Source organism: Helianthus annuus, chromosome 4, assembly GCF_002127325.2.
Source record: "Helianthus annuus cultivar XRQ/B chromosome 4, HanXRQr2.0-SUNRISE, whole genome shotgun sequence".
Lineage (NCBI taxonomy): Eukaryota > Viridiplantae > Streptophyta > Magnoliopsida > Asterales > Asteraceae > Helianthus > Helianthus annuus.
In genome coordinates, this window is record NC_035436.2 from 159,603,074 (window position 1) to 159,629,059 (window position 25,986).

At 35.9% G+C, this 25,986-nt stretch overlaps 1 long non-coding RNA gene and 1 other non-coding gene across 2 annotated transcripts; one reads left to right on the plus strand and one right to left on the minus strand.

Annotated features, from left to right (window-relative positions):
* Nucleotides 1–9,245: 9,245 nt before the first annotated feature.
* On the minus strand, nt 9,246–11,408 carry LOC110935005. Its single transcript, XR_002588792.1, has 3 exons — nt 11,284–11,408; nt 10,407–10,473; nt 9,246–9,460 (listed from the first exon to the last, which is right to left on the minus strand). It is a non-coding gene; the product is annotated as an uncharacterized LOC110935005 (long non-coding RNA).
* A 5,900-nt stretch (nt 11,409–17,308) lies between these two features.
* On the plus strand, nt 17,309–17,415 carry LOC118491792. The gene has a single exon (XR_004892237.1). It is a non-coding gene; the product is annotated as a small nucleolar RNA R71 (small nucleolar RNA).
* Nucleotides 17,416–25,986: the final 8,571 nt, after the last annotated feature.

Consider the following 25,986-nt stretch of genomic DNA (forward strand, 5'->3'; position numbering starts at 1 on the left):
GACCGTTTGAACATGGCTGACCGTTTGGAAGTGCCTGACCGTTTGAGCAGGTTTCCGTTTGAACTAATGTGTCACCTTCAAACGGAATGGCTTAGTCTATAAATAGGTTCATTTCAAACGGACATGAATAACATGTGTGTGTATTTGGGCGAAGGTGCTGCCGAATTTTTGTTAGAAATCATTGTAAAAGCTCACAATCAGCAATAGAAAGAAAGATTGAAAGGAACAAGCTGTTTTGACTTGGTTTACTTTGATTCCGCCTCTGTAAACTAAGATGAACTACTTTAACTGACATTTAGGGTCACCGGATCGGTCCTACAAGTGGTATCAGAGCTCAGGACGAGGAGTTCATACCATTGCAGCTTGATTTTATCGGATTTACTCCGGATTATCTCACTTCTACCTTTCTTTTCTGATTTGAACTAGTTGTCACGGTTAAAATGGCTTGAAACATTCACATATCAAACGAAATACACTATTAACTAATCCTTGAAAATTTGAAATCAAAATTCGACTTAAAACTGATCGAAAATGTCCATACCGTTTGAAACTGTTCGCGAAATGCTGACGTCATCTCATTTGAACTGAACCATTCCGTTTGAAAAAGAACACTTCCGTTTGAAAACAGACATTTCGTTTGAACAATCATTTGAAATTGTCTTTTCGTTTGAATATATCGTTTGAAACATGCCTTCCGTTTGAAATTGACATATCGTTTGAAAAGTGTTAAGTTTGAAACTTCCGTTTGAAAGAGGTTTCGTTTGAAAATTGTTGTTGGCCTAATGAAATTTGAGGACCAATAGATTTAATTGAGTAACAATCAGATTGGTTTTTAACATTTGATCAAAATGTTTGATGAACAAGAAAACAAGAATCTTGAAAATTTAAATAATTGGCCTAGTGAATCTTGGTATGAGATGAGATGTGATAAGAATGTTTATGTTAAAAGATTCGAAAATTTTTTGTGTATGAAGAATGAATCATTGGAGAAGTTGGAAAAACGGTTTTATGAGCTAATTAGCAGAATAGAAAAACATGGGATATGGGTTTCAAATGATGAAAGAATTTCAAAATTTGTTGATGCATTACCTTTGGAATGGGATAAATTTTTGCATAAACTGAAACGGGATTCTAGTTTCTCACGCTATGATTCAAGAAGTTTCATCAATTTACTTAAAAATCACAAGTGTGATGAAGAATCAAGAAAAAGGAAGTTAATGGATGAAATAAGAGAAGAATTGGAAAAAGATAAATTTGGATGTAATTATTGAAATGAGAAAAAGAATCTCTGTGTGTTTTGAAGCAAAAAATGTTATGAAATACGATATTAAGAGGGGTTGTTTTATTGATGAATATATGAATCCTCTTGATTTTGTTAAAATTTTCTGTGCAGGAACATACAAGACAGAGACACAGGATATTTCAAAGAATGAAGAAAAAGAAAAGGATGAAATTTCAAAAAATGAAGCTGTGTGCTCGAAATGCGAAAAATCAGAAGCAGACAATGTTAAACTCTTGAAGGATGTGGAGAGTTTGACATTGGAAAACAAAACTTTGAAGATTGAGAAGAAAGCTGATGATGAACAGATTCTAGAGTTGCGCTTGAACTGTGAAAAACTGAAATCTTAAAATGACAAACTTTTGAAGAATATTGAGAGTTTGTCATTAGAAAACAAAGATTTTGAAAAAATTAAAAGTGAAAATAAAGATGTTTCTTGGATAAAGCTGGAAAATAAAGTTTTGAAAGAAAAAGAAACAGAATTTCAAAATCAAATAAAAATTTTAGAAAATGAAATATCAATTTTTGAGAAAAACAAAATTGTGAATGAAAAGGCAATCAATTCTCATCTTGAGAAAATTTCTCAGCTTGAAAAAGAAGCTGAGAATTCAAGGAACAAAATTGAAGAACTTGAAAAGAAATTGAAAGGCTTTGTGACTTCATCATCATTACCAAATCTTGTATGTCCAAAACCGATCAATTCTGTTCCGATAAGTGACAATGTCACAAATGTTGAAAAAGTCAAAATTGAAGATTGTGATTGTAAAACTGATGATGAAAAAGAGAAACATAAAATATTTTTGGAATTAAATGAAATGTTTAAAAATATTGTTTTACATTCTACTGAGAAAGGTGAATGCTCAACGCAAAAACCTGTAAAGAAGAATGTGGAACAGAAACAAAAAAATAATCAATCGAAAAATTTTCAAAAAGAAAATAAAAGCTCATCAGATCAATCATCCAGTCACAATAAAAAAACACAAATTTAAAAATCAAAACTCAAAAATAGTTGGTAATCAGTGGTGCAGGTCTGACCACAGTGCTCAAATGCCAAATCAAGGATACAAGAAGAGAAATGACTACCACAAGGCAACTCAATGCAATGATCTAAGTGTGTGGTATGAAAATGGTGTACGATATGAAAGTGAGAAGAGGTATGATAACAGAGTGTGTTACTCATGTGGTTATCAAGGACACATTGCTGTTAATTGCCAAAGTCAGAGATTTGAAACAAGAAGGTGCTATGAATGTCATATCAGAGGACACACTGCCAGAGATTGCCCAATGAGATCTAAGGGAAGATCGAGGGCTGAATCTCAGAAAATGGCAAAGAAACCAGTCAATGTCAAGCCCAAAGCACAGAAAGTTCAAGAACCTAAAGTTCACGAACAGAAAGTAAAGTTTCCACAAGGGCAGAAAGACAAACTGAGGAAGAAAAGGAAGAAGGCAAGAGAGTATCTGGAAAGGATTTTGTCCTCGGATAAAACTGGAAAAACAGATAAAAGTTCTGATAAATCGTCTTACTCTCCAAAGAATGACAAATCAAACAAAACGAATTCATCAGATACAAATCTGACAACAGAATGGAGTGTTAAGAAAGAAAAAGTTCCTGGCGATGAATTTGTTTCTTCAGAAGCAAAGGAGCCACGTGTTGGCGATGAATCTGACTCATCAAAGTCAGACAAGCCACATTCAGGCAATGATTCTGGTTTGTCAAAACCAGAAGAGCCATTTGTTGAGGGAAAAACTGTCAAACCCAAGGCTGGTCAGGCTTGGGTAGATCTTTTCAAATGAAAACCCTGACTTGCCGGAGTTCCCAGGTTGGTAAGTGTGGAACAGGAATCGGCATCTTTCTTGAGAAATTCACAGGTTGGTAACTGTTGTATTTCGAATCACAAAAGACTAATCAAGGACATTAAGTTGTACTTGATTTATCTTTCCGACAAGTGATTAAAGGTGAACAATGTGATGAAATAACCCCGAATTTGTGAAAAGACAAACAAAACTAATTTTCCGGAAAAACCATTTTGATTAAAACAAACTTAAGTGTTTTGAAATCTAAATGGGAAAATAGTTTGTTGTCAGGAGGAGTTCTGATTGTTTATGCCAAGTGAATGGTGAATTGAAGCGATTTGATATCAGTTTGTCACGTTTCTTTGTACAGTTTGTTTTCAAATTTTCCTTGAAAATCAAAATTGAAACATATTTTGATTTTAGGGGGAGAAAAATTTTTAAAAAATTAGAAAATTTGAAAAATCAAAAACGTTGAAAAAATAAAAATTAGTTTTGTTGAAACAAGAGGAAATGATAGTAAATCAGTGGACTATCACAACATGCTAAAGCAATGAAATGTCAAATGTGATAAACGATCTCACTAATGATGTGACGATAGGCTCAGCTAGACTAGTAGATTTGCGATAACGATACAAACTAAATGAAAAAGCCTAGTTCTAGTGGGAAACATGGTTGAAAGCATAGTACTTAGTTTTTTCCTTCGTGATTGTGTACCTACTCAGTAATCGCTGAATGCTAAAAGAGCATAAAAACCGGTCAGTTTGTAAACTTTCACAACTTGCTGAAAAAGTCGCTGTGATTGTGCATTTTATTTTGCAAAGATTTAAATTTGTTTTATTTCTTTATTTTGTTTAAGCATTGGACATCCTCTGCGTATACATGAGTATCGACCTGGATGTTATTGCCTAAATGTTCTGCTTTATTTTCTTTGGTGTTTCGTTTAAGCTTTGGATCACCTCTGTGTATACGGAAGTATCGACCTGGTGGTTAAAGCCTAAACAAATTCAACTTGTTTTATTTTCTTATTTTGTTTAAATATTGGACTTTCTCTGCGTATCGAAAGATCGACCTGATTGTTAATGTTTAAACATTCTGCTTTATTTTCGCACATATCACAGTTGATAAAATTTTAAAGGCATTACTTGAGTTAGTGTATTGCATGATGAGGGGATATGCTGAGATCGTGGGGTCCATAAGAATTTAGTGCAAAATTAATATACCTAAACGTATCGGTAAGCATTTCGAAAGTTTTTAGATTGAGTTTAAGAGGACACCTATATCGTCAATCTATGTGAATCGTTTAAAACTTAAAACGATTAAAGCCTAACGGTGCTAGTGATTTGTCTCATAAACTGATATGATCCTCTTACACAAACTCACAAAAATATTGCATGTATATATTTCTTTACTGCATTTCTTTTAAAATCAAAAATCCAAAAATATTGTGTTTTAGTTTAAATTTTGAAAAATACAAAAAGATTTTCGACAACTACTGATGATGAAGAGCTGATATTCAAAATTCTAAGTGGTAAACATGATGAATTGGGTTGGGAAAGATGTTGAAAACTTTGAATGTTATATACAAATGTTTTGAAAGATTGTGTGATTAGTTAATCAAGGTCATTCATTTGAACTTGATATAACTATACAGATTGATGAATGAATGATTTCTACCAGTAAGTTTCTTATATCCAACTGTTATAAATTTGTGAAACTTATGATGAGGTAGAGGATGTGCATGTTGTGGTTTTCGTCATTCCCATGGCTCATAAAGTCAAAGCTTGAACCAGACAAAGATCTTAGATCCCAACATTCCGAGAAGGGGAGTCTGTGAAAGGGGGAGTCTAGAGTTCTGGATCAACAGTCAAAGGGGAGATAGAAGATGGAGCTAGGTTGAGTTCCTGAACCTGTGAAGATAGAGTTGTGACAATGTCAAGTCAAAATTTGGAAAAAGACTAAGACTAAATACTCGACGCCGAAGACTTCGTCAACATCCAAGGGGGAGTCTGTTGGTGCACTGAATGTCTGTTGACTACGTCTTATCGAGTCTTATGTCTAGATAGGTTAAACGAGTGCACAAAAGTGTATGAATTAGGGTTTGTATAGGTTTTAGGAAGCCTGCCCGTTTGAAGAGGTGCTGACCGTTTGAAACAAGCCTGGCCGTTTGAACATGGCTGACCATTTGGAAGTGCCTGACCATTTGAGCAGGTTTCCGTTTGAACTAATGTGTCACCTTCAAACGGAATGGCTTAGTCTATAAATAGGTTCATTTCAAACGGACATGAATAACATGTGTGTGTATGTGAGCGAAGGTGCTGCCGAATTTTTGTTAGAAATCATTGTAAAAGCTCACAATCAGTAATAGAAAGAAAGATTGAAAGGAACAAGCTGTTTTGACTTGGTTTACTTTGATTCCGCCTCTGTAAAGTAAGATGAACTACCTTAACTGACATTTAGGGTCACCGGATCGGTCCTACAATTATTATTATTATTATTATTATTATTATTATTATTATTATTATTATTATTATTATTATTATTATTATTATTATTATTATTATTATCTATCAATCTCTTTTTATTTTAATTTTAATACTATATATAAAAAATATTTTGTTATCCTTATCCTTATTATTATTATTATTATTATTATTATTATTATTATTATTATTATTATTATTAAATCTCTCGATTTTAATTTTAATAACATACGGAGGAATATTACATTTTTTGTCTTTTTGTCTTCCTTTTTTTTGGCACTACAATTTTTCATTTTGTAACAAAACTTTAGTTTTTATAATTTGTGTCACAAAGATTAAATACTTTTAGTTTTTGTATTAGTTTTTGTTTTACGTTTTTCACGGATTTGTTTGTCGTTCGTTGCTATTTAGCACAGGGTTTGATAGTCACATTTGGCCCCTCAGGGTTTTTTTTTTCATTCGTATTTGGTGGTCAGATTTGGTCTTTTAAGTTTGTTTTACCCCCTTCACTTTCTAATACACATTGTTATAAATTCGACTCCTTCTACGTTTTACATCACGTAAGTCACTTTGTGTTGGAAATTCGTGTTTTTTTACGCTTCACCCGGTTTTGGTCTTCGTTCGATGTTACTTAGCATGGTTTTACGTCCCCATCTCCTCAACATTGGTAGCACATTTCTATGCCCACTGACCCGCAATGCGGGTAGCTTAAGACTAGTAAAACATTTTATCCCAACTCGTTTTGACCCTACATATTTAATTTTTTTGCCCCCACTCATAATAGTTTAATGATCCTTCACCGCTCACACGTGAAAGTAACCCCTTAAACCATGATGTTTTGAATTTGCAACACCGTTGTATTAAAACTCTACTAAAATCTTATAATAACTTGTAGAGAAAAATGCCTGAATAGACTATGTGGTTTGCCTAAATTTGACCTATTGTCTCTATATTTTTAAAATTACACATATAGTCTTCAACTTTTGCATATTCATTCTCGGATAGTTCCTAACGTGGATGAAAGTTATTTTTCTCAGTTGAGTATCTGCATAGAATGACCAACAATTACTAATTATAACATAATAGTGCGTCTAACTAACTATAATGATACACCCAAGTTATTAGGATTGATTTACTATTATGATTTGTTTTGAGTCACTAGCACATGACCATGCGTCTAATCTATTACAATGACGCGTCTACCTTCATAAGCTTGATTCGTTGTTGTAATGAGTTTGATGTATAACTTCAGAGTTTTCATTCACTATTGCATTCAGTGTTGGCACACATATCAAATTCCTTTTTTCGATCCATATGACTTAGCTTTGTCACTGGAAAAACATGCGAATGAACTATACATACGACAACTTGAAAGCAAAAAAATCATAAAACGATATAACAATCCCACTTGTGGCTAAGTGGTAGGAGGCTTGGATTCTCCAGTGGAGACCAAAGTTCGATCTCCACTTGTGTCACTTTTGGTGAATTAAGGAAATGAATAATTTGAGTTACAAAGTTCGAATCCCGAGCCTACCTGGGTTTTCGTCCCTCCATGTGTTACGCTAGAGAGTTCTACTCTTGTGGTGGCACAACAACTGTCAAGTGGCAGCCAGCGGTATGGTTTCTAGAGGGAACGCCTAACCCAAACTCCTCTGAAGCCAGTGTGAGCCCGGTTAAGATAACATAGTCTGGCTGGAGTGGAGCAATGGGATTTTCTCCCATTTGAAGAGTGCAATGACCAAACACGAAGAAAGTCGTTCCAAAAATAAAACGATATAACAATTTGTGCTATTTTTCTCCAAAACCCAAATGTTTGATGTGTAAACCTAAATAACACAACATTTCACTCAATATTTCTGTTAAAATGTTTGTTATGATTTCTATCATTCATATGGTTTGGGCTTGTATCATGGTGTAAATATATGGGCTCAATTATTATTGTTGATATTTGGGCTTAGCTGTTTGTGGGCTTTATATGAGAAGTGATCTGTATTGTTAGTTATGGTTTAATATGAACATGCTGGAATTATGAGGGGCTTATGTGAAAGATTAGAAGGATTGCGATCATCTTGTGTCATTGTTGGAGGTCCTAAGTGTAATTTATCGTAGCTGGAGTATAAAAGAGAAGTATCCAGAAGTTGTTGCCATTCACACACTCTCTCCCTTGTTTCGGTTATTCTCTGTATTGTGTGTTAGGGTTTTGAGATTAATTGAAGATTGTATTAACAATCTTTCATCTATATCTGAGAGATTGATCTTGTTGATGATCATCAGTGGATGATCATCACGAGACTTTTTGTATTTTGTATTGTTTACAGATTTTACAATTATAAGATCTAGGGTTTATTTGGGGGAGGGGGCAAATTTTTTAGGTTGGGTTAATAAGATTTTATAACTTTTTTGACGCTATTTCTGTTGTTCATAGTTGTGATTGTTGATTCATAAAATTTTATAGAGCAAATTGCTCTGGATCCAAGTTTTCTCTGCTGTGATTTCTGATTTCTTGTGTTGTTCTGTGTTAGGGTTTTCTCATCTTGATAACCTGTGTCTGGAGTTCTAAGATTTGTGGATCTGGAAGGCCTGCGTTGGTCTTTGTTATCCTTGTGATTTCAAAGCAAACTAACCAGGTTATTTGTTGGTGTGTTCATTATTGATCTGATTTTATAACCCTAGAAGGTTATTATTCATATCTGCATAAAGGAGGGAGGTAAACGCCTTAGTAAGATCGGTCTTATATCTTGTTCTTTTATTTGTCTGTTGATCTTGTGTTGTTGATGTCGGGGTTGTAAGGACCGGTTTATTATGTCTAGTTGTTGTTGATGTCGGGGTAGTGAGGACTGGTTTATTGTTTGTTCTTGGTGCTTGTTGTTGTCTCATCTTCTATATTGTTAGTTTTTTGGCTCCTGTGTAAAGACCTGTCCAGGCATTATAAGTGACGATCCTGGAATCTGGGCCCTGACACAGCTTCGCCTTAGGGTTTTACATCTTGTCTGTTGTTTTCTGTTGGTTGATTGTTATTCTTATTGTTGTTTGTTGGTTATTGATTGTTTGTCGATATGGTTGGTACTTCTGCAACACTTATTAGTAAACTTAATATAGGAGATCCACTTTACTTACATCCTAGTGATTCGAGTAGTCTTACTATTGTTAGTATCAAACTCAAAGAAACTGAAAACTATAGGGTTTGGTCTAGTGCTATGAAGTTGGCTTTAGAAGCAAAGAATGAATTTGGTTTCATTGATGGTAAATGTGAAAAAGATTCTGATGATCTTGTGTTGAGTAATCAGTGGGATAGATGTAACTTTGTTGTCTTAAGTTGATTCTGTGTCTGAGGAATTATACCTAGGTCAAGTTTTTTTCCAAGTTAGCTTCTGAAGTCGGGGCAAATTTGGAAGAAACTTATGATAAAGTTGATGGCTCTGTAGTGTATGGTTTGTATAAAAAGATTAGCTATATTTCTCAAAGTGGGAGTTCTGTATCAGAATATTATCATAAACTAAATACTATGTGGAGGCAATTTGATGTTATGTTTCAATTGCCTTCATGCTCATGTCAAGAAACTAAGTATTATAATGATTTTACTACCTTAATGTAAGGCCCTTTCGACATTTTAATAATTTCTATAGTGTATATAGTGCATTCAAATGCCGTTTTTCAAAAACATTAATATAACGACATTTACATAAGTTCCATAACCTTTAAACCAAGTTTACAAAGTTTTAGAACATTTTATGTTACTATTACATACTTAACTTGCAAAGCATTAGTTCAATATTTAAAAAGTTGAACAAAACAACCCCAAAGAGTTTAGTAACAATAGTTGTGATTTAGTCGCAGAAGCTTCAATTAAGTGTGTATTCGGTTCTTTCCTTTGCTTGATCGCCATCCGTCTAGTAAATATAGTTACCTACAATAAAAAACACCCAAAATGGTTAGTTTATGATAGTTAAGACTTGGTTGAATGAGTTCATGAGGTCAAAACATACAACAGCAACAAATTCAGCAAACCAAACCCGTCGCGTGCCTTGACGGGAGTGTCTGTTTGATGTCGCGCGACGCGACAAGGGTCGCGGGCCGTGGCGATGTTGCCGGTATGTGTCGCGTGACGCGAGCAAGCAGTTTCGACAGATAGATTGTTTAAAAAACCTGCACATTCCCGGCTCAACTAAATTTTACTAAAACGATCATAACTTCTTCGTTTTTGGTCTGATTTGGGTCACGTTTCTTTCTACATGATCGTAATCAAGTCATCTATAACATGGAATAAAAATCCAACATATGAATGAACAATTTTCTTGAGTTTACGCCCTCAGCTTATGACCTGTTCACTAACATGAACCATAAACTTAGTTTTTAACTTCCAAACTTCTACACAACTAACATATATAACATGCCTAACATAACGGTGCATTAAACATGCAATTTATGTAACCTTACTTATATGGATATGGTTAAATTCGGTATCATTTCGACGTCTTTATTCATGTAATCTTTCCGGATTACATCAAAACATCATATTGACACGTTTAGCTTTCTTAGCGAAATTCATCGCTTCATTTTACCAAAGTTCATTACTTTGGTTGTTTTGACCCGTTTGGTTTCCTTAATGACATTCGTCGCTTTATGTTACCAAACAATCACCAATTAAGTCCAATTGACCCATTTGACTATTCTAGTGAAATCCATCACTTTTATTATAGAATCATAACTCTAACTTCTGATTTAAATTATTCGGTTTGTCTATACAGAATCCACCGTTTTGACAATTTCCGAAATTCATCACAATACTTTTATCATTCAATAAAATTTAAAGTAAATAACTAACAATTTCTACGCAGCGTATAGCCACGTACCTTTAAAGCTTTCCTTTCAACCGATTATCCGCTCCGCCTTGGTTACTAGACGATCCACCCAAATTGCCTATAAAATCCAATTCAGAAATATCGCTTAGAATCCATATTTCTATATTCAACTTCAAATGTTTTTAACTAGTCAAATAAGTGATTATTTCATAATTCTCACTTATTTCAAGATCATTCAAGCATTTTATCAAACATCTTGTGTGCATAATTAGTATCCTAACACTATCATGTTCATAATTAACAACTTTAACCATGTTTAAGCATAGTATTTCGACTCATATATTAAGAATACCATAACCACACTTAAACTTACTTCCAAACATTCAAGTAACACTAAATCATCCTTACAATTCTAGTGAAGAGTTCTTCATTCTATTCACAAACCCATTATAATCACACATAGGATAACATTGAATTCAATAAATTATGACATGAAACTACAAAATTCTTCTCTAAGAGCATTCACATCCAACCCACTAAAATCCGTGAGTGGAGGTTTTATAATATAAAAAGTGGTTGTGAGTAAAGGAGAGAGAAAATGTTACTCTTCATCTGTATATTTGAGGGGACACTGTTCACCCCCTATAATTTTTTAATATATTTTGAAAGTGATTGTGAGTGGATGAGAGAGAAAAGGTAATGATAAAGGTATAAAAATATTATTTAATTGAACAGGAGAGAGAAGATGTAGTGTTTTTAGTGTAATTTAGGGTGAAAAATTGATGGAATGGATGTGAATGCTCTAAGACTTGTTCTTAGGATTATAATCATCCTAATTTAGTCATAACATCAATCAATTCTCTAATAATTTCAATTATGAGAATTTAAGAATAATCAAAACATCATCATATATCAAAATTTAGCATACCTTTTGATCTCCTAAGGTTAGTGATCAAGATTCTAGCTTAGGATTGAATCCTAATTGAATTTCTTCTTTGATTTTTGAATGTAATAGAATGAAATTAGGGTTGAGATGAGGAAACTCTGTTTCCCTGTGGTTTTGGTCGATCAGTACAAACACACACACAAGGTGTGTTTGAACTTATCCTGGTTTACTAAACATTATCCAAAATGACTAGTTAGTCCCTCAAGTTTGAAATTTATATAAAAAGGTTAAAATCTTTTGAGTCCCCATCTTTTATGACAAGATTTTTAATTAGGTTAATTATTCCTAGTTTTAAATCTCACTATTTTATTTCAATAGTAATAATTATACATGTATACATGCATATATAATTTAATATTTTTAGGGGTGTTACACTTAATAAAACTAATGCAGTTTCTTATGGGTTTAGATGATGTTTATCAACCTGTAAGAACAAATTTGTTGACACGAGAGCCATTTCCTTCAGTCAAAGTTTCTTTTTCAATTGTCTCCAGAGAAAAGTCATATAGAAATGTTAGTGGAGGAACCAAATGTCAAAATATGTCTTTTGTGTCTAAAGTTAATCAGTCTGTTGATCAAAAAAAGAAAATGTTTAGAGAACCCAAACCTAATCTTAAGTGTACTCATTGTAATATGTTGGGTCATACAATTGATAGATGTTTTGAATTGGTTGTGTATCCTCCAGGATTTAAGAAAAGGTCTAGTGGTCAGGTTGGGAAAAACTTTTCAAATAATAACAAGTCAAATGTGTCATCTGGTCCTTCTGTGTCTCCATTCTCTCCTGAACAGGTTGCTAACTCTTAAGTCTTGTTGGTGAAAAAACTAGTGCTGATCCTTAAAGTTCTAACATAGGAGGTGAGTCTAATTGTGTGTTTAATCCTTTTGGTATTTTTGTTAGTTGTTCAAGTCTAATAAACTTTGGTTTTGATTACAATTGGATTGTTGATTCTTGTGATAATCAGCACATGGTTAAGAAAGATAAAGATTTGTTTAATAGTATTGATGTGTCTGAATATGATTTATAAGTGTGTCATCCAAATGGAACCATAGCCAAAGTGTCTAAAATTGGGAACACTAAACTTGCTACTGTAGTTGTTTTAAATGATGTTTTCTATGTTCCTGACTATGATTTTAATCTTCTGTCTGTCTATAAACTGTCTAGAGATAGTCAAATTACTGTTGTGTTTAATGAGAATACTTGTTTACTTCAGGATTCGAAATCAAAGAAAGTCCTGGTGACTGGTAAACAAGATAATGGTCTGTACTTTGTGAATAAAAATGGTAATTCTGTAAACTTGTGTTTTAATAGTCTGAACAGTAGTAATCTTTGGCACAGTAGGTTAGGACATCCTGCAGACTAGGTCTTGACCATTTTAAAAGGTGATTTGGGTGTTGCTGATGTAGTTAGTCATCCCTGTGAAATATGTCATAGGTCCAAACAAGTTAGAGGCTCATTTCCATTAAGTGATCATAAGACAAAACATACAGGTGATATTATACACTTAGATGTTTGGAGTCCGTATAAGATCACTAGTAGAGATGGATTCAAATATTTTTTAACAGATGTAGATGATTATTCTAAAACTATCTGGTGTTATCTGTTAAAAAATAAAATGGAAGTGTTTGAAAATATAGAAAGTTTTTATGAATTAATACTAACTCAGTTTAAGAAAAGGGTTAAAGTTTTTAGAAATGATAACGGAACTGAGTTTGTTAATAACAAAATGAGTATTTTTTTTTTTTTTTTTGTAAAACAAATGGTATATTACATTAGACATCATGCTCTTGCACACCATAGCAGAATGGTGTGGTTGAGAGAAAACATCGACACCTTTTAAACATGGCAAGTTCTTTTTAGTTTCAGAGTAGTCTTCCGCTTCGTTTCTGGTCTGATTATATATTAACTACTGTATATTGATGTGCGTAGTGTGTGATAGGATTTTAGTTATATTTTAAGCCCTTTTTAACACTTTAGTCATGTTTTAAATTTATAAAACACGATATTTTACTAACACTAAACACACAATTTGGTAAGTGTACCCATCGTGAGCGTAGTATAGCGTTGGTAAGAAACCGAGGTCGTCCAAGGACACAAGAGCTTTTAATACCGGTTTATTCTCAATGTCTAATCAAATCAAAAGTTTAGAAAAAGTTTTAAATATGAAAAGTAAAAACTAAAAAATGCTGAAAATAAAAATAAAAATAAAAACAGATAGACAAGATGAATCACTTGGATCTGACTCGCCTTTAGTGTAACCTTTAATGATTTCCGCACTTTTGCACTTTTTAAGAGATTATCTTAGTTATAGTAGTAGGCCCCTCTTTTGAAGGTGACGTTACCCTCAACCCAGTAGTTTGAGTCAGCAATGATACAATCCTAAAGGGTCGGAATATTGAAAGATAATTAATTAAGTTATTAATGCGTAATGTGGCAGGCTCCTCTTTTGAAGGTGACGTTACCCTCGGCTAAGTGGTTTGAGTCAGCAGGGATACAATCCCAAGTAGCCGGGTTAGTGTATTACTAGTAGTTTACATATGAGGGGATCAAGCCATTCGCTTATAATTTATATGTTACATTTTACACACATCAAATACCCCCACACTTGAATCTTTGTTTGTCCTCAAGCAAAACTCTTTATAATGTGGCTTACACTCCCAAATGGAATGGGTAGAAGAGAAGTTTTGGGCTTGTCTTGAGTGTCGGGAATCCAAGATCTTTATTAGGCTTTATTTTTATGTTATTTACAATTCTATTCGTTATGATTTATTTGGAACATTTCATAAGAGAAATTACTTATTTGGGCATAACATGCCTCTTTAAAATTCCATTTATATACAAGTTCACATACCTCACGGGAGATCTCTCAACACTCGGCCAAAGATATATTTTTGTGAAACACTCGAGACCGGCATGGAACTTACTTCTACCATATGCTTGCCAAGCAATCAATCCTCCTCCTTTTTAACTATACATCTTTGTAAATATCAAGAGGACTTGGGGAAGGGTTAGGCTTGGGTTAAAGACAGGTGGTTTTGGGTTAGTGGTTAGTAAAAAGGGCGAAAAGCGTAAAAAGCGTCGGCCATCGTAAAACTTTTTGTTTTTGTGACTTTTATTCAAACGAAACATTTTCAAACAAAGTTTCTTTGAAGAACTTGTTTGTTTATTGCTAGACTTCATTTTTTATAAGGAATGTCACATGAAAACCGAGCTTTTTACTAAAATATAGGGTTAAAAATAAAAAGGGTTTTGGTGGGTAAAGGGTGTTTGTTTTGTGGGTTTAGAAACGAAAAGGTTTAGGCTCAAAGGGGTTAACTAGGGGGATTTTGGATAGGTGAAAAAAAATGAAAAATAATGGTGTAGAAAAGAAAAAGGGTTAGTCCTAATGCCTCCATCATTTACTTACTTGGGTTTAAGTTGGTAAGGACCGGGAATGTATCGTCATGGCAAGTTCTAGAGTCGTAAGAAACCAAGCGGTTATTCACACAGGAAACGAAAAATGAGCATTTAATTTAAAGATGGATGCTTTTATGCTCAATAAAGGCTCAAAACTCACTTTTTGTGGGAATGAGTTTTTAATGTGATCAAGTATATATAATCAAATTTTAACTAGATTTGTCATGCCGTTTCATAATTTTCTTATGTTTGTTCTTTTTATCACGACGCTATCGGTTGTAAATTTGTAAAAATATAACCTTTTTAGAACTTGTTATTCCCAAATTAAACCAAGATAAGTAAAAAAAATGATAAGTTTTTTGAAAAAAAATTGGGGTGATTAGCGGTTCCAATAGAGTTTTGTGTAAGGCTTGTTATTAGGACTTGCAAAATTCAAGGTTTTAGCATCCCCCCACACTTAAATTACACATTGTTCTCAATGTATCACAAAAATAAGTTTTTAGGTTGATTGAATGTGCAAAAAGGCGTTAAAAACAAAATTTTATGTTACTGGGCGTCTGGACACGGGCCCGTGTTGATCCAGGCACGGCCCCATGTTCAGATTGCCAGTATCATAATTAACAGAAGGCTGGGCACGGGGGTGTGTTCAATGAACACGGCCCCGTGTCCAGTTACCTGAACTGAGCATTTTCTGCAGATCATTGGTCACGGGGCGTGTTGGGCTGAGCACAGCCCCGTGCTGAACTTGCTGTAATGTAGAAAAATTGTCGGGTGGCTCTGTTTTTGTGCATGGGGTGTGGGTTCAAGTTCCCCTTAGTATCCTCCACCATTCCGAGTGTGTTTTATTCCTGAAAAGTTAAACTAAACTAGAAAACATAAAAGTTAATCTACACTAAAGCTAAGGATAGTTCCGCGGAATGCCTCCGTGGTGTGCCACGTTTATAAGGGTCCTTGGCTAGACCCAAAGTTAGTCATATGTTACCCAAGTGGGATGTTTTGCATCCCATGTTGCACCGTCGGAGAGCGTCATCCAAGCTTGAGTCTATGACTTTCATGTAGTTGACCGGGTCGTCGTCTTCTACTCTTTTCCCAACCCCAAACTCTATCTCCTTGTCCCCAACCCTTAGTGTTAGTGTCCCAACATTCATGTCTACCACTGCGTGGGCCGTGGCTAGTAATGGTATTCCTAAGATGAGTGGTACTTCGGTATCTTCCTCCATATCTAGTATGACAAAGTCGGCCAGGAAGACAAAGTCATCGACTTTTAACAATAGATTTTCGGCGACACCTTGTGGATTGTATGCTCATTTTTGTAGGGCTTGTTTTCCCTAGTCTGAGTTGGTCGAACATTGACACGGGCATGAGGTTGATGCTAGCCCCAAGATCGGCTAGTGCATTGCCTATGGGTGATCCCCCAATCGAACAAGGGATGGTGAAGCTTCCGGGATCGATCTTCTTTTGTGGGAGTTTGTTGAGTAGCAAGGCGGAGCATTATTCGCTTAAATTAACTAATTGCAATGATTCAATTTTCCTTTTGTGAGTGAGAAAGTCCCTCATAAATTTTGAATATTTAGGCATTTGGGTTAGGACATCTACAAATGGAATATTGACATGCAATTGTTTTAGTAGATTTACGAATTTTTTGAATTGCTCATCGATCTTTTGGCGAAGTAACCGACCGGGGTAAGGTACCGGAGGATTCTTGTTAGGCTCTTGATTTGGTGGAGGAGTCATCTCTTTTTGGGGCGTCGGTGAAGTTGTGGTTTGGTTAGACGGGCTCTTTTCAGTTGGAGGTAGCGGAGCCTCCTCGGGACCTATGGTATGGTTTCTCAACGTGATGAGATGTACTTGCGCCTTTGGGTTGGTTTTGGTATTGCTAGGTAACGCGCCTTGTGGTCTCTCGTAGAAATTTTGAGCTAGTTGATTTAGTTGTTTTTCAATGTTTTGAATACTAGCTTGTTGGTTTCTAAAGTTCGATTCCATTTGTTGAAATCGATCCGAGTTTTTCTTTTTGGTGTCGGAGATGAGGCGTGAGATAGTATCTACAAGCCTCTCTCGTCCCCTTGTTGTTGTTGAGAGAAATTTTATGACTCGTTGCTTGGTTGTTGAAAGTTTGTTCGTTGGTTTTGACTTTGTTGGTTATTACTATTGCCGGGTTCTCTCCAACCAAGGTTAGGGTGGTTACGCCATCCTTGGTTGTAGGTACCCGTCGGAGGACCTGGCGGCCTAGGTCTATTATCAATGTAGTTTACCGTTTCTGTTTGATTATCCATTTCTTTCATACAACTCCAATTTTCATGTGGTCCACCACACCCTTCACAAGCCATAACCGAGGCTGTTTTTGCCATTCCTAACTTTTTGATTTTTGAAGAGAGGGCCTCGATTTGGGCTTGCAAAGAGGTGCTCTCATCAACCTTATGGGCGCCCGGTGCAATATATTTTGTGCCTCGGGGAGTGTGCCAGTGAAAATTGTTTTGAGCAATTTCCTCAATTTAATTATAAATTTCATTTGGGCGACGATTACCTAGAAGTCCCCCGGAGCTAGAGTCAAGTGTTTGTCTTGTGTGTGGCAACAACCCATTATAGAAAGTGGATACTGGTTGCCATACCGCAAGACCATGATGAGGACATTTTATTAGTAGCTTCTTGAACCTTTCCCAAGTTTCATATAAGGATTCCCCATCCTCTTGTGAGTATGTATTAATTTCAGTCATTAATTCAGCCGTTTTAGAAGGAGGGAAATACTTATACAAAAACTTTTGGGCTAGTTCATCCCAGGTGTTTACCGATCCAACTGGGAGGGTGTTAAGCCAAGCCTTAGCTCGGTCTTTTAGTGAAAGTGGAAACATTCGGAGTCGGATGGCGTCATTGGATGCTCCGTTGATCCGAAAAGTATCACATATTTCCAAAAAGTTGGTAATATGTAAATGGGGATCTTCGTCCGCAAGCTCGTGGAAAGTTGCAGAGTTTTGGAGCATTTGTATCAAATGCGCCCGAAGTTCGAAGTTGTTGGCATCGACATTCGGTGCATTGATAGCGGCGCCGAGATTACCTACCGTAGGCCGTAGGTAATCCATTAGAGTACGTTGATCCGCCGTTGGAAGTGGGTCCCCCGAAACTTTCTCTTAGTTTTTAGCCTTAAGTATTTTTCTTAGAAAACGTATGAGTTCGTCTAGAGGTTCTTTTTTGTATTTATTGGAACTGGAGCTCATGCACTGCGTAGGAAGTTCAGGTGCGCCGCCTGGGTTCCAAGTCCTGCGATAAAAACGAAAAGATTGTTGGTCAGAAATTTCACCACGGCCCCATGCTCAGCTGAACACGGCCCCGTGGTCGCAGTTACAGTCAATTTTTTCCGGATCCCTATTACGGGGGAGTTCAACACGGCCCCGTGCTGCACTAACACGGCCCGTGCTCAACTCTCTATAACTTGTAAAATAAAAACTACCAGTAACGATGCTGGGCACGGCCCGTGTCCGACCAGGCACGGCCCCGTGCTGAGCTCTGCAGAAACTGAAAAATTAAGAAAAATCCTAAGAAAAACAGAAAAATAAGAAAAACGATTAGGCCGTTGATTCCTAACTTTCTTAAATTCCTTGTGTCCCCGGCAACGGCGCCAAAAACTTGATGTGCGTAGTGTGTGATAGGTTTTTTAGTTATATTTTAATCCATTTTTAACACTTTAGTCAAGTTTTAAATTTATAATACACGATATTTTACTAACACTAAACACACATATGGGCAAGTGCACCCATCGTGAGCGTAGTATAGCGTTGGTAAGATACCGAGGTCGTCCAAGGACACAAGAGCTTTTAATACCGGTTTATTCTCAACTTCTAATCAAATCAAAAGTTTAGAAAAAGTTTTAAATATGAAAAGTAAAAACTAAAAAATGCTGAAAATAAAAATAAAAACAAAAACAGATAGACAAGATGAATCACTTGGATCCGACTCGCCTTTAGTGTAACCTTCGATGATTTCCGCACTTTTGCACTTTTTAAGAGATTATCTTAGTTATAGTAGTAGGCCCCTCTTTTGAAGGTGACGTTACCTTCAACCCAGTAGTTTGAGTCAGCAAGGATGCAATCCTAAAGGGTCGGAATATTGAAAGATAATTAATTAAGTTATTAATGCGTAATGTGGTAGGCCCCTCTTTTGAAGGTGACGTTACCCTCGGTTAAGTGGTTTGAGTCAGCAAGGATACAATCCCAAGTAGCCGGGTTAGTGTATTAATAGTAGTTTACATATGAGGGGATCAAGCCATTCGCACCCCTGCCATCCAATACCAGTGGGTATTGAAGGAGGTCCTAGTAAGCTTGACCCAGGTCCTTGCAGGATCTATACCCTGAATAAGGCAAGAACCTTACCAACCATTCCCTTAACCCCCGATCAGGTAGCCAACATATCTCTATATAGACCGTAGAGATATGAATGGTGTAAATCTTTTATTTTATATAGACAGTAAAATAACGCCAAGACAGTACGGACAAATTATAAGGAAGTTTCACCTTCAACATAAGAAACTAGTTATTAAAGTCATTAATACAAAACCAAATAAAAAGTGCGAAAAGATTATAAATCAAAAGTATTACACTAAATGTTTGTCTTCACCAAGTGATGTAAGAGACTTAGACAAACATGGCCTTTGATTGTCAAGAACTCTTACTATCAATCTTGGATCCCGAGACTACTACACACACTCTATGATGGATGATGGATGATGGTGGTGGATGTGGGTTGTAGTGGTGGTGGAGTGTGGCTGAAGTGGGAGAGAGGTGGTTTGCCAAGGGATGCCTTTGAAGTGAACCAAGCACCTATATTTATAGCCTGCACAGAAGCCCGGACACGTCCCCATGTCCATTGGGAACGACCCTGTGTCCATCCTCTTTCTCTTTCTTCATTAATTGCAATTTGTTTGCATTAGCTCCACACGCCCCCGTGTCCGCTGGGCACGGCCCCGTGTGCGGAAGCGTATCTGTACTATCAAGATTTGCTTGGATTCTGCGAATCTTAGCGTTGACCACGGCCCGTGTTGAGCTGGGCACGCCCCCGTGTCGGGAATAGAAGCTTCTATAGCTTTGTCCTTTCTACAGACAACTGGCCACGCCCCCATGTTCGCTGGGCACGGGGCCATGGTCAGCCTTCTGTTCTCTTGTTTTTGCTTGGGAAAATGTTGTCGAGGGGTCGGGCATGCCACGGTTTATTCCTTTTCTTGTAATTATGTTAGATTTTGCTGCATATTTTCTCCTTTTGTTCATTTACGCTCATTTATTCTTGAAAATACAAAAGGAAGACAAAAGCAAACTTTTTCCAACATTAGTACTAAAAAGGGTTAGTTTTATGCCTCATTTGATGTAATTTATATGTTGCATTTTACACACATCAATATCTTATTAATAGGTTGCCCTCATCTGTACTTTTAGGAAAAAAGTCCATACGAACTGATGTTTGGATTTAAACCCTCTTTTGCTCACCTTAGAAACTTTGGGTGTTTAGTTTTAGTACTATCTTAAATGAGTCTGACAAATTTTATTTTAATGCTGAAAAGTGTGTCTTAATTGGTTATCCCAATGTTAAGAAAGGTTATAAGTTGTGGAGTTTGGATAGTCAAAGGGGGTTTTACTCTAGAGATGTAAAATTTTATGAAATTGTTTTCCCTTTTAAGTCCAAACAATTAAGTAATCAAGATGGTAATGTTTTTGAAAATGTGAATCATTTGATTTTTTTGATAGTGTTTAAGTGTCAAAACCCAATGATGAAGAGGGGAATAATGGATCTCACGAGGATACTTGTGATGATTAGCAACCAGTCCCCTCTACATCTGCCCATTCTAGTGACGTTGATAATCAACATGCTGGAACTGGAAGTGAGAGTAGTAGTAGTGGAGGATCTGGCAGGGCAGAGGATACGGGTACCTCAAATGTTGAGACCAACCCATCTGAGGGAACAAGTTCAGTACTTAGAAGGTCTAGTAAGAACATTGTTTTGCCTTAAAGGTTTGAAAATTTTGTGCTAAGTAGTAAAGTCAAGTATGATATAGGTAAAGTTGTTAATTACTCTTGTCTGTCTGTGGATAATCTCTGTTTTGTTACTGCCTTAAATAAAACTATAGAGCCTGCTTGTTATGAGGAGGCTGTTAGTGACCCTAGATGGGTTGAAGCCATGAACAAAGAAATGGAAGCTTGTTCAGGAATAATACTTGGGTTCTAACTGATCTTCCTTCTGACAGAAAAGCTATAGGTTGTAAGTGGGTCTTTAGGGATAAGTATAAGTCTAATGGTGAAGTTGAAAGGTTTAAATCCAGATTAGTTGCAAAAGGCTTTAACCAAAGAGAAGGCCTAGATTTTGGGGAAACCTTCTCACCTGCAGTAAAGATGGTTACTGTTAGATGTATAATAATCTTAGCTGTTCAAAATGATTGGCCTTTATACCAACTTGATGTAGATAATGCTTTCTTGTATGGTACCATTTCTGAGGATGTTTACATGAAGTTGCCTCAGGGTTATTATTTCAAAGATGAAACTAAAGTATGTAAATTGGTTAAATCTTTGTATGGTCTTAAACAAGCACCTAGAAAGTGGAATGAAAAACTGATTGGTGTGTTAATGAGTATTGGATTTGTTCAGAGTAACTGTGATCATTTATTGTTTATCTTTTCTAGAGAAAATGTGATTGTTTACTTGTTAGTGTATATTGATGATATTGTTATAACAAGTAACTCAACTAATGAAATTAAAAAAGTTAAATAGATTTTGAGTGATAGTTTTAAAATTAAAGATCTGGGTTTGTTAAAGTACTTTTTTAGGAATTGAAGTCTTATATAACAAAAACAGTATTTATCTAAGTCAAAGAAAGTATTGTTTGGAACTGTTAAGTGAGTTTGGGTACTTAGGTTGTAAACCTGTCAGTACTCCTATAGAACAAAGTTAGTTGGTTACTTCAAAGGTTGATAAAAATCAACAGTTATTAAAATATGTTTTTGTTTTCAAAAATTAATTGGAAAATTAATCTATTTGTCTTTGACTAGACCTGATATCAGTTATACAGTTTAATTTTTAAGTCAATTCATGCATAGTCCAAAAGAAATACATTTGAACTTGGCTCTAAGATTGTTAAGGTATTTGAAACAAAGTCCTGGTAAAGGACTGAGTTTCAAGAAAAGTGATAAATTAAAACTGTATGGGTTTGCTGACTCTGATTGGACAAAGTAGTGTTTGTCCACTCGGAGGTCAGTAACTGGCTTCTATGTTTTCCTGTTGAATGCCTTGTTTCTTGGAAAAGCAAGAAACAAAACACTGTTTCCAGATCAACTGCAGAAGCAGAGTATAGGGCCATGTGTTCTGCTACTTATGAAATAATGTGGCTTAAGAATTTGTTAACTGAATTGAATGTTAAATGTCAGTTACCTATTGAATTGTATTGTGATAGTCAGGTTGCTATGTCTATAGCAGCTAATCCGGTGTTTCATGAAAGAACGAAACACTTTGAATTAGATTTCCATTTTTTGAGAGAAAAAGTGGCTGATGGGATTATTAGTCCAACAAAAGTTGACTTAGAAAGTCAACTTGCAGATGTCTTCACTAAAGGACTTAGTGTTATTCAGTATGAATTTTTTTGTGCAAAGTTAGGATGTATTGATTTGTTTAAGCCATATGAATGAATGGGGGATGTTAAAATGTTATGATTTCTGTCATTCATATGGTTTGGGCTTGTATCATGGTGTAAATATATGGGCTCAATTATTATTGTTGATATTTGAGCTAAGTTGTTTGTGGGCTTTATGTGAGAAGTGATCTATATTGTTAGTTGTGGTTTAATATGAACATGCTGGAATTATGAGGGGCTTATGTGAAAGATTAGAGGGACCGTGATCATCTTATGTCATTGTTGGAGGTCTTAAGTGTAATTTATCATAGTTGGAGTATAAAAGAGAAGTATCCAGAAGTTGTTGCCATTCACACACTCTCTCTCTTGTTTCAGTTGTTCTCTGTATTGTGTATTAGGGTTTTGAGATTCGTTGAAGATTGTATTAACAATCTCTCATCCGTATCTAAGAGATTGATCTTGTCATGTTGATGATCATCACGAGACTCTTTGTATTATGTATTGTTTATAGATCTTACAATTGTAAGATCTAGGTTTTTTTGTCTCTTTTTTTGTCCCTATTTCTATTGTTCATGGTTGTGATTGTTGATTCATAAAATTCTAAAATTCCACTGACAAATAGTGAAAGTTTAAAAAAAATGTCACATCAAAACTAAATTTCACAATAAGTAATCGAGAACAAAGCATCTAGACTAAAAACTCCATCTAAATCGACAATGAGAAAAAAATGTCATTATCATCAACCCCAATTAATACTCCAAACATAATTTATAGTGAGGATAACAAAGTCTTCCTCATCGGGAAAAAAATAAAGTGTATGAAAAGTAAATGGTTAAGGGTGAGCGGGGCACTTTTCGGGGAGTGTTGCGGTGAGGTGAGTCCCCGAGCGGGAATACCGTCGCCATCAACTCGGGGAGGGGAAGCGGGGTGAGGGATCGGTGAGAGGTTACCGCATGGGAGAGAGGGGATGATTGGTTGTTAATGTGGGTCCACTCTTTTTCCATAATCATATTTTTTTCTTTTTTTTTTATAAAAAATAATTGTGTGAGTGGAGTGATGCCAACATTTGAGTGCAAAATGAGGACTTAAAAGGGGAGTTGACGTGGCACGTGCTGATTGGGTGTGTGTAAGAGGGGTCACTCCTCTAAAAAAAGATGTGCCCCTCTCACCCTAATGGTTTATCCAAACATAATCTTGTCTTGTAAGTCGTGTTCAATGTCCAAAATTCACAATCACCCCGATTAATACTCCGTTTTCATTTAACTTATCCATTACATGCCTGTATAATTTCCATATATAATAACCAATTTTGGTAAATATAAGAAATGAAAATCATTATGTTAATTGGTATTTAATTAAATTTTTCTATACACGAATATTGGCGCAAGATTATTATATTATCTTGAACTTGAGAATCATAAATTGGATATTAATTGGAATTTTTTTTTTGAACATTAATTGGTATTAATTGGATATTAATTGGTATTTAATTAAATTTTTCTATACACGAATTTCGGGGTAAGATTATTAGACCATAGGTAATGGTTAATGCCCACTAAGGGGCATTTTTCACCACATCATCATCATAATGCCCTTTTAAAAAAGGTGTAATGGTTAATGCCCATTTCATTTATTACTTTCCATTATTTTTCTTCTCTTTGGGCATTATTATAGAAATGCCCCTCACTCTTCATGCCCCTATAATGCCCATGAGTAATGGTGTAAGGGCATTATCAAAATCTTTCATGCCCTTATAAAGCCCCATTACATATGGTCTTATACTTATTTTGAAACTTTATCTGATATTTTTCAGATGTAAATATTATTTTTAACAGTAAAAGTGAATCATTGGTGAAGCACTAGAGTATTATCGTGTTACAGCGAAACCTAGGGGGGGGGGTTATTGCACGGACCTCCCGGCCGCTGGAGTGATCCCACTCCACAAGCTAGCAACGTCTCAATGCTGCCTGGCGGTTAATACCCCATCCCGAGCTGAGTCCGTTTCCCTCTGGGAAGAAGGTGGCAGAATACCCCCTGCCTGGACTCGAACCCGGGTCTCTGTGAAGAGTAGAGGTGGGACTGGCCAACTGGGACACCCCAGTTGGTTGTGTTACAGCGAAACCTATTGATTATATCCATGCATAAATTAACACTTGATTAACTGTTATCATTTAAAGATCATCCTATTATCCTAACGCTTATATCAAAGGAAAATATTCAATCAATTTATATAATAATAAATAATAAAAGAAGTGACACGTATTTCCGCATTTTTCGTCTATAAATAACCCAATGTTATAACAACCCTCCTGAAAATTTTCCGACACCCTAATATATTTTAAAATATCCCAATATGTCCTAAAATACCTCCCATACGTAAAAATGGACCCCGAATACCTTAATTTTTATTAAATTTAATTAAAAACAAGAAAATAGGGGCCCTGACGGGCCGCGACAAACTCCACTTAAGTCTACGCGGGCCGCGAGCGCCTGGATAAGCGGCCGCACCCTGAGCCGCCACGTGTCCTCACGCGTGTCGACCCTACCTCGTGATCGGGCAAGGCTACGCCCTAGACCACCTATGTCGCGGGCCGCGAAGGCCCTGCCTTCCTTCGTCGCGGGGCGCGACGGACTCGCTGATCAGCCCTATAAATTGCTTTGCTCGGCCTTCTTTCCAATTCGTTCAGTCTTTTCTTTTCTCTCTCAATGTCTACGTAGTGTACACTATCCCTAAATAACGAGGTTCTGCTCCGTTGTAAGCATCATAACCCCTGGATACGTATTAGATACGCCGCCCGATTAATCTAGGGTTCCGTAATGGCAGTCGTGATTCTGCCCGACGTAGTCGTTGGAATGCCGTCTCGGGGAGGGTATTATTAATGTTAAAATGGGTTATTATACTAACACATTTGTGTAATTTATAGATTGTCACCAGGAAACTTTTACAGAAAATCTAAGACAGCAATGTGAGTAATCTCCTTTTTGCAAATTGTTTTTACAAAACCTCACACGATTAATTATATATTAAGTAGTTATTGAGTATTTGTAAGGATACAATTATCGTTGATATGTTGGGGTTTTGTAAACAAAATTTGTTACTGCCTTGCGAAGGGTAACATTTCCACAAGTCGGGTTGACAATACCGTGGGTGGTAATTGGTATGACTTGGAAACAAATGTAATTGCGAGACCGCCCTCAATACTGTACAATGGTTTTTATTTAAACTTGATTAAACTGGGATTCACTCACCAGTATTTCCCACTGACAAAATGTTTTTTAAACGCGTTTCAGGTAACAAAATGTGAAAGCCAAATAGAAGTCAGCTGGACAACACTGAAGGCTTGGAAAAATGGCAATAAAGTTACCTAAAAATAAATAGATGTTTTATTAAATAAAAATAACATTTATTCCTATGAAAATGTGTTTACTCAAAACTTGGGTTTTATCCTATGTGTTTAATATTATGAGAATGTGGTATTTTACTCTAATAAAATATTTCCTAACTACGGCCCTGATGTAATTTCCGCTGCCAAAATGGATAAAATACAGATACCACCAAAACTGACCGCAACCGCCCGTTCCCGGGTTGTTAGGGGACGGGGGTTGTGACAAATGTACTCCCCTTTTCTAGCACCTAGCTCATCCAGTAGGCTCTCATCTTCTTAAACTCACAAGAGTTGTACGTTAGG